The sequence below is a fragment of the Enhydra lutris genome, unplaced genomic scaffold (assembly GCF_002288905.1).
Source record: "Enhydra lutris kenyoni isolate GAN:26980312 unplaced genomic scaffold, ASM228890v2 scaffoldscaffold10, whole genome shotgun sequence".
NCBI classification, from domain to species: domain Eukaryota; kingdom Metazoa; phylum Chordata; class Mammalia; order Carnivora; family Mustelidae; genus Enhydra; species Enhydra lutris.
In genome coordinates this window covers 2,798,767-2,807,178 of record NW_019154094.1, presented here as the reverse complement: position 1 = coordinate 2,807,178, position 8,412 = coordinate 2,798,767, and positions in this window count along the sequence as shown.

Below are 8,412 nucleotides of genomic sequence, written 5' to 3'. Positions count from 1 at the left end.
TAGGACTTCCAGAGCAAGGATGTGTCTCCATTACAGCCATATCAGTGCACCCAATATGTGCCTGGCATACAGTAAGTCACCCACTAACTTTGATCAGATTTCTCCAAAACAGCCAGAAAAATAAGGCTGAGTTTCTGGCCACATCATCAGAAAACAGGGCTAGACCTTGGACTTGGGTCACTGACATCTCATTTTAAGCAGCCTTGGCCCCGGATTAGCTAGGATGCCAACTCAAGAACCATCTGCCTCTGGCCCTGGTCTCGGAATACCCAGGGCAGAGTTCACTGGGCTGGCCTGGAGCCCTGGTCTGCGAGCACAGAACAGAGCTCACATACTCAGTGGCTATTTTGGTCTCTGGCAGCTTCAGGTAGAATTCAGAAAATCTGAGAGCCGGCCTGAACCAGCTGTGAGAGCAAGACCCAAGCCAAGTGGGAGAAGAGAACAGAACAAAAATCTCAGCAAGGATCAGGTTTCATAACTCCAACATGTAATAAGTGTCTGCACATGTTCCTGAAGCCAGGGTTGTGGAGGGAGGGAAGCCACATCATTTTCCCTCATCCCACCATACAAAAGGGAGGAAACCTATATAACATCCAGAGTGAGTGCTGATGGGGAGAAACTGAGTCGTACACTACCGCTGAGACTGGATGGGAGAAAGGCTCAGATACAGGGGTAGCCCACACCACACTCGGGCTCTGTCTGAGCACATCACTCGGGTTTTCTTTCTTCATCTCACAAACCCCTTCAAGGGAGGACTGTTCTGACCCCATTTTTCAAGTATGGAAACTGAGGCCCAGAGCAGCTCAGTCATTTGTCCCAGGAACACATATGGGAGGGACAGGGATTTGGAGCAGGAGTAAATAGGCCTGTCCTTAGGGAGGACAAGCAGCCCCCAAAATATCCTGGCTGGTGCTTCTGAGGTCTGCACTCCAGGATCTGCTTTGCAACAGAGGCAGGATAGAGGAAGGGACGGGAGAGATAGAGAGCACCTTAAAAAATTAAAAAAAAAAAAGCAAGGTGGGGGTAGGGGGGGCACCTGGATGGCTCAGTAGGTTAAGCCTTTGCCTTCGGCTCAGGTCATGATCCCAGAGTCCTGGGATGGAGCCCCGCATCAGGCTCTTTGCTCAGCGGGGAGCCTGCTTCTCCCTCTCTCTCTGCCTGCCTCTCTGCCTACCTGTGATCTCTCTCTCTGTCCAATAAATAAATAAATAAAATCTTAAAAAAAAAAAAGGTCAGTACAAACAAACAAACGTCCATCAACAGGTGAATGGGGAAAAAATTGGTCTATCCAGGAATGGAATATTACTCAGTTATACAAAGGGAGTTTTTTTTTGATACACGCATGGATGAACCTTGAAAACATCATGCCTAGTGAAGGAAGCCAGTTACAAAAGGCCACGGGGTGTAAGATTCCACTTACATGAATCCTCCAGAACAGGGAAGTCCGTAGACATAGAAGGGAGCTTAATGGTCACCAGGGGCTGGGGGAGGAGGGCAGGGAGTGACCGTTCACGGGGATGGTGTTTGCTTTTAGGTGATGAAAATGTTCCAGAACTAGATAGAGGTGATGGTTGCACAACGTGGTGGACGTATTTAATGCCAATGAATTGTACACTTTAAAATGGTTTCAGTGTGGGGTGTCTGGGTGGCTCAGTGGGTTAAGCCTCTGCCTTCGGCTCCGGTCATGATCTCAGGGTCCTGGATCAAGCCACGCATTGGGCTCTCTGCTTGGCAGGGGGCCTGCTTCCTCCTCTCTCTCTGCCTACTTGTGATCTCTCTCCTTGTCAAATAAATAAATAAAATCTTTAAAAAAGAAAATTGGATGGGGCACCTGGGTGGCTCAGTGGGTTAAAGCCCCTGCCTTCGGCTCAGATCATGATCCCAGAGTCCTGGGATCGAACCCCGCATCGGGCTCTCTGCTTGGCAGGGAGCCTGCTTCCTCCTCTCTGCCTGCCTCTCTGCCTACTTGTGATCTCTGTCTGTCAAATAAATAAATAAAATCTTTAAAAATAAATAAATAAAAATAAATTAAAAAAAAGAAAATTGGTTAAGTGTTAAGTTTTATGTTATGTAAATTTTATAGAAAGAAAGAGGAAAGGAAGGAAGGAAAGAAAGGGAAAGAAAGAGAGAGAGACAGAGAAAGAAAGGAAAGGAAAAGAATAGAAAGGAAAGGGAAGGGGAGGGGAGGAGAGGGGAGGGAAGAGAAGGGAAGGAAACAGAAGGAAAGGGAAGGATGGGCTCCTGGCTGGCTCAGTGGGTAGAGTGTGGAACTCTTGATCTTGGGGTCCTAAGCTCAAGCCCCAAGTTTGGTGTAGTTTTACTTTAAAATAAATAAATAAATAAATAAATAAATAAATAAATAAATAAATAAATAAATAAATAAAATATTTAAAAAGAAAAAGGAAAGCCAGCGTGGAAGCATTTACGGAATGAAAAGCAAATGTAAAGTTAGAAAGACACACACAAATTTGTTTGTGAAGGCAGAAAATATCTCAGGAAGGAAAAGCAAGAAATTTGATAAGACTTTCCCAGAGAGAACCAGGATGGGGGAGGTGTGACAGTGGGGCAGCAGAGGAGCCCTGCCAACGCTTCTTGCATGTGGTACATACACCCACGACAGGTGTCCGCTGCTGTCTGAAAGTAGAGCGTTTCTGTGAACCCTTATAGTAAGCAGAGATGGCGAGGAAGCAATCGCCACTCGTTTATATGGGAAACATTTTGAACATTCCCAGACACCCCCCGCCAAAATAACCTTTCTCAGGCTTTTCTGGTACCTGAAAACACATCCTGTTAACAGATACACAAAATCAGTTAAAACGCAGACGCTCACAGCCACAGTTCAGTGCTCTGGTGGCATGATGCCGGGATGTTGAGTACAGTTCTCAGAAAAGGACCTAGGCTGCCTCTATCAGGACTTGCTGAAGAATGAGCTCTGAAGGCTATCTTCGCCCTTCACCCTTTTCCTTAGAGCCAAAGTCCCTTCCGATGTTTTCCAGTTAGGGAAAACAGGTACTAATGTGTAGGTATTTTGTAAAAGCAAGTGGCTTAACGTGAACTTTCAAAAATTTGGGTACACATGTGCTCAGAAATAAATACAATTCAGAAACTTTTGCTTTTAAAAAATGCCACTAGGGGGCGCCTGAGTGGCTCAGTGGGTTAAGCCGCTGCCTTCGGCTCAGGTCATGATCTCAGGGTCCTGGAATCGAGTCCCGCATCGGGCTCTCTGATCAGCAGGGAGCCTGCTTCCCTCTCTCTCTCTTTCTCTCTGCCTGCCTCTCTGTCTACTTGTGATCTCTCTCTCTGTCAAATAAATAAATAAAATCTTAAAAAAAAAATGCCACTAGGGAAGCCTGGGTGGCTCAGTAGGTTAAGCCTCTGCCTTCAGCTCAGGTCATGATCCCAGGGTCCTGGGATCCAACCCTGCGTCAGGCTCCCTGCTCCACGGAGAGCCTGCTTCTCCCTCTCCCTCTGCTTCTTCCCTTGGTTGTGCTCTCTCGCTCTCTCTGTCAAATAAATAAATAAAATCTTTTTTAAAAAAAATGCCAGTAGACTTTTAGTGATATTGTTATTTTTAGGGGCAAAGGGAGAAAGAGAAACTTAAGCAGATTCCGTGCCCAGCGCAGACCCTGATGCCAGGCTCGATCTCACAACCCTGAGATCATGATCTGAGCCAAAAATCAAGAGTCAGAAGCTTAACTGACTGAGACACCCAGGTGCCCCTGTGTTTTTTCTTTAATTGTGGTAAAATACACATAAAATTTGTCATTTTTAAGTGTGCCATTTAGTAGTGTGAAAAGTACATTCACGTTGTCATGCAACTAATCTTCAGAACTCTTTTCATCTTGTAAAATGAAAACTCTGTCCCCGTTAAACAGCAATTCCCCATTCCCTCTCCCCCAGCCCAGGCACCCACCATTCTACCTGACTACCTTAGGGACCTCATGTAAGTAGAATCATGCAGTCTTTGTCTTTTTGTGACTGCCTTATTTCAGTTAGCAGCTTAAGGACGCGTTAAGGTTCATCCACGTTTTTGCATGAGTCAGAATTTCCTTCCTATTTAAGGCTGATAATAAACCCTTGCACAAATATACCACATTTAGTTTACCCACTCATCCACTCTTGGACACTTGGGTAGCTTCCCCCTTTTGTCCATTATGAACAGAGCTTCTAAGAACATGGGTGTACAAATATCTCTTCAAGACCCTGCTTTCAATTCTTTTGGTCACCTAGCTTTTATAACTTCTTATTATGAAATAGCTTAATAAGACTAATACAAAGTTGGAAAAATAGCATTTCAATGAACCCTTAACTCAGCTTCCCCCAGTGAACTGGTCTATCTTACTAAACTTTTGTCAAACCAGAAATTGACCTTGGTACAATGTAACTGGCTCAGGAACCACACCTAATTTCCCAGAGTTGCTGGAAGATTAAAACAATTTCATTTGTAAATAATTGTTTCTTTTAAAATGTTTATGCAAGGGGGTGCCTGGGTGGCTCAGTGGTTTAAGCCTCTGCCTTTGGCTCAGGTCATGGTCTCCGGGTGCTGGGATCGAGCCCTGCATCTGGCCCTCTGCTCAGCAGGGAACCTGCTTCCCCCTCTCTCTCTGCCTGCCTCTCTGCCTACTTGTGATCTCTCTGTCAAATAAATAAATTAAATCTTTAAAAAAACTAAAAAAAAAAAAAGTTTATGCAAGGGTGCCTGGGTGGCTCAGTCAGTTAGTTAAACATGGCCTTTAGCTCAGGTGGTGATGGCAGGGTACTGGGGTTGAGCGCCATGTCAGGCTCCCTGCTTAGCAGGGAAACTGCTTCTCCCTCTCCCCCTCCCCCACTAATGCCCTCTCTTGAATAAATAAATAAAATATTCTAAAAATTATATAGAAGGGGCGCCTGGGTGGCTCAGTCCATAACCATCTGCCTTTGGCTCTGGGATCAAGCCCCACACTGGGCTCCCTGCTTGGCAGGGAGCCTGCTTCTCCCTGTCCCATTCCCCTGCTTGTATTACCTCTCTCGATGTCTCTCTCTCTGTCAAATAAATAAATAAGGGACGCTTGAGTGGCTCAGTTGGTTAAGGGACTGCCTTCAGCTAAGGTCATGATTCTAGGCTCCTGGGATCGCATCCCACACTGAGCTCCTTGCTTGGCAGGGAACCTGCTTCTCTCTCTGCCTGCCACTCCCCCTGCTGTGCTCTCTCTCTCTCTCTGACAAATAAGTAAATAAAATCTTTAAAATAAATAAATAAATAAATAAATAAATAAATAAAATGTTTATGTGATTTTCTTAGGGAGAAAATGGAAGACAGCAAGTGTGGTGGTTAGAGCCAGTTGGCTTGAGTTCAAATGCATGCCCTCAGATGAGCTACTTTCCCATTCCAAGCCTCAGTTTCCTCTTCTGTAAAATGGGGATTACAGATTGCGGGGGTGGGGGTTACCCAGAGAGTACTGGGAGGGAAGGTAAAATCTAAAATAGGAATATTAGCATGGATAGCAATGTGGTCATACAGAATAGAGCATTTTTTTTAAAGATTTTATTTATTTATTTGACAGAGATCACAAGTAGGCAGAGAGGCAGGCAGAGAGAGAGAGGAGGAAGCAGGCTCCCTGACGAGCAGAGAGCCCGATGTGGGACTCGATCCCAAGACCCTTGGGATCATGACCTGAGCCGAAGGCAGAGGCTTTAACCCACTGAGCCACCCAGGCGCCCTAGAGCATTTTTTTTAATAGAATGAAATTTGTATCTTTCCTTGCTGTTCATAACCTTAGCAGTTGGTTTTTTTTTTTAAGATTTTATTTATTTGGGAGAGAGAGAAAGAGGTCCCAAATGGGGGGGGGGGAGACTCCCAACAGAGCAGGGAGCCTAACACAGGGCTCGAAACCAGGACCCTGAGTTCATGACCTAAGCCAAAGGCAGACGTTTAACTGACTGAGCCACACAGGTGTCCCCTGCTTTTTTTAACTAGACTCCATGCTGGGCTTGGAGGCTTGAACTCAAAACCCCAAGATCAAGCCTGAGCTAAGATCAAGAGTCAGCTGCTTAACTGAGTGAACCACCCAGGAACCCCATGACTTTAGCAATCTTGAGGAAGCCTGGCCAGGTGTCCTGTGGGATGCCCCCGATCTGGGTCTGTTTGATGTTCTTGTTGTGATTGGAATGGGGCTGTGGGTGCTTGGGGAAGACCATAGAGGTGAGATGCCCCTTTTATCTCACCGTATGAGGGGTTCCTGACATCCTCCCAATTTATCATAGTGGCGTAATCTGGATCCCTTGGTGCAGGTGGTGTATGAGTTTCCTGTGGCTTCTGTAACAAATGACCACAGACTTGGTGGCTTAAAACAACACAAATTCATTCTCTCAGAATTCAAGAGGCCAGAAGTACAACATCAACATGTCATCAGGGCCATATTCCCTCTGGAGGCTCCAGGGAGGAACCTTCTTTATATCTTCCAGGTTCTGCGGGTTCCTTAGCTTATGTTTGCATGGCTCCAACCCCTTGCCTCTGTTTTCTCTGGGTCTCAAATCTCCTTCTGTGTTTCTCTTAGAAGGACATCAGTCATTTAGTTTTATTTCCAGCCTAAACCCCAGACAACCTCATCGCAGGATCCTTAACTTAAATCTGAAAAGACTCTTTCTCCAAATAAGGTCCCATTCACAGGTTCTGGAGCTAGGACGTGGGCATGTCTTTAAGGACCTGCCACTCAGCCCACTGCGTGTGGTAACTATCACAAGTCTCCACTATCAAGTCACTATTTACCCCCTTTCTCTACTCTATTCTTTGAAAATGAGTCACTGAGCCCAGCCCACCCTTGGTGATGGTGGTGAGGTTACATATAATTTTTAATGAATGGAAAATATTCTGTCTAGTGGGTGAACCATAGCTTACTCAACAAGTCCATTGCTGTTCCTTCTGTTCTTTTACAATTGGCAACATTGCTGCAAGGCCTTGGCATAGAATGTTTTCCTTCATTTCCAAGACCTCCTTAGTATAAAATTTCAGAAATGGCTTACTGAGTTGAAGGGCATGACACTTTTATGGACTTTGGGGTGTAATTGGCAGATCATGCCAATGTTTTGCCCCACTTAAAAAGAGATATATACATCTACCAGTTTCGCCACAATTTGACAACATTGGGTCTCACACACACACACACACACACACACACACACACACCCTTTTTAGTGGAGGGTAGGGTGTTTTTGTTAATTTGATAGGTACATTGACCTTCACTCTTGAGGTTTCTGCTGTCAGAAATACATTTTAAAGTGGATTAAAAAAAATAGCACTACTGGTTCAAGGGATAAGGTTAGATGTGGATTTATGAAACATCAGGTACGGCTGGATCCAGGATTAAACAGGGCCAAGATTCTGAAGAGACAGTATCTGTATCTGACTCACATTACTCCAGCTCTGCAGTTTCAGAACCGGCCCAGGGAACCTCTCTGACTGGTTGAGTCTGGGTCGTGTGTCCATAATGAGAGAGGGGAAGGAACTAGGCTGACAGCCACAAACTGGCCCATGCAAACTCTCATATTTGTAGCACTGTTGCTACAAGTCAGAGTTGAGAAGGTTTAAGCGTGCAAGCAAGCAATGACAATGTGGCATAAACCAGGTAGTGATGAAAATTAGTGCAAGCTACTCAGGTTCGACGGATAAGAGAAGGAATGATTAGATTTTGGGGGCAGTCATTGAAGAGTTGTCAGAGCAGCTACGCATTAGTGCACATTATGCCGATTGCCAGGGACAGAGTCCAGACTCCAAAAGAATTAATCAAGGACAACTTCCTGGGCTCATGTAAGTGGAAAGGCACGCCTACAGCTTCAGGTATAGCTGGATCCGGGGGCTCACACCATGCCTCCTTTCCACAAAGCAGCTGTAATGTACGCTGGATTCACCCCGCAGAAAGCTTCATCCAGAAAATCAATCGGAGGCTTTCACTGCTTCAGTTCTAACAACCTCCTCAGAGAACCCTCTTCTACTGCCTCAGTGTCCCTCCCAAGGGAGACCTAACTGCCCTTGGTTAGTCACAGGCTTCCCCTTTAACCAATCACTATGGCCAGGGGGATGGAGAACTCTGATTGGCCACCCCTATGTTGAAAGGACTGACAAAAACTGCAGTGACCGCAGTCTGCCACATGGGGTCACCCAAGCAGAGTTTTCAAGGATGAATAGGAGTTTGCTAGCTCAGAGAAAGGAGAAAGACGGCACCTAGAGAAGTCAAGAAAAGTCAGAAAGGAGTGTACCAGCACATGATGTTCTTCCTACTTCCACCACCATGTGGATGCTGAGACAGTTCGCTGTACCCCAGTTTCTGTTGTTTATAAATTAAGCTTCGCTGGTCCTTCCAATCCTTCTAACCCAGCTGGCATCACTATTTAGCCATCTACCAGGGTCCTGCACACATCCCAGATCTCACCAGC